General features: G+C 43.0%; 1 pseudogene; it reads left to right on the forward strand.

Moving 5' to 3' along the window:
- The first annotated feature begins 530 nt into the window (after nucleotides 1–530).
- LOC102964768 lies at nucleotides 531–1,016 on the forward strand (annotated as a pseudogene).

The raw sequence follows: 1,016 nt of genomic DNA on the forward strand, positions 1-1,016 counted from the left end.
GGCTGGTCAAGAAAGGTATTTATGCCATTCACCTCTGGAAATTGCTTTTAATTAATGAACTCAGGCATGCTGGACAAGCCAAGTAGCTAAAGGGTTGTAAAAGTTTATTTCTATAAACAAGGCATTGTTTTTGGAAAAAGATGTGAATGTGAGGAAAAAGTAGATTAGCAAGCAAGGATTTGAGGTGATAATTCAAAGAAAATCAATAGGTAAATCTGAGTGAAAAATTATATAAGAACACCTTGGAGACTATATTTAACTTTTAAAGCAAAGATTTCAAAAAAAATGCATGCATTTATTTGAGAAATTATTATAGACCTTAAGGAATGGTATCTGGTCAAGCAATGAGTAGCAAACTGAAAAAAGAAAAAGAAAAAGAAAATTTCTTGCAGACAATGAAGTTAGTACTAGTGTGTTGAGGGGGCCACATGAAAAGAAACTACAAGCAGTCTATAAGTGTCGAGACTGGTCCCTCACTAATGGCCAGGAAGAAAAGGGAGACCTTACAATCACAGGAAATGAGTTGTCTTCTCTACACTGGGAACAGTGCTCCTGCCACAGCCCCTCATCCCCTGAAAATGTATGCCTGTCCAAAGTTCTCCACCACCTTCTTGGTCAAGAGCACCTCTCAGCTGTTGAGCCAATCACTATCTGCAGTAGTAGTGCTAAAACCACTGGAGACCCTGACAGATGAGAGCCTTAGCAGCTTGGCAGCCATGTGTCCCCTGACCTCACTTACTCCTAGCCACATATTGAGAACCAGTGCCATTTCATGGGGCAGTGACACAGCAGCCAAGTTCATTGGGGCTGGGGGAGCCATGGTAGGGGTGGCTGCCTCTGAGGCTGGAATTGGGACTGTGTTTGGGAGCCTCCTCATTGGTTAGGCCAGGAGCCCCTTTTTGAAGCAGGAGCTCTTCTCCTAGACTGTGCCATTCTAGGCTTTTCTGTCTCAGAGGCGATGGGGTTTTTTTTTTTTTTGCCTGATGGTGGCCTTTGTCATCCTCTTCTCCATATGA

This window comes from Panthera tigris, chromosome F2 (assembly GCF_018350195.1).
Source record: "Panthera tigris isolate Pti1 chromosome F2, P.tigris_Pti1_mat1.1, whole genome shotgun sequence".
NCBI classification, from domain to species: domain Eukaryota; kingdom Metazoa; phylum Chordata; class Mammalia; order Carnivora; family Felidae; genus Panthera; species Panthera tigris.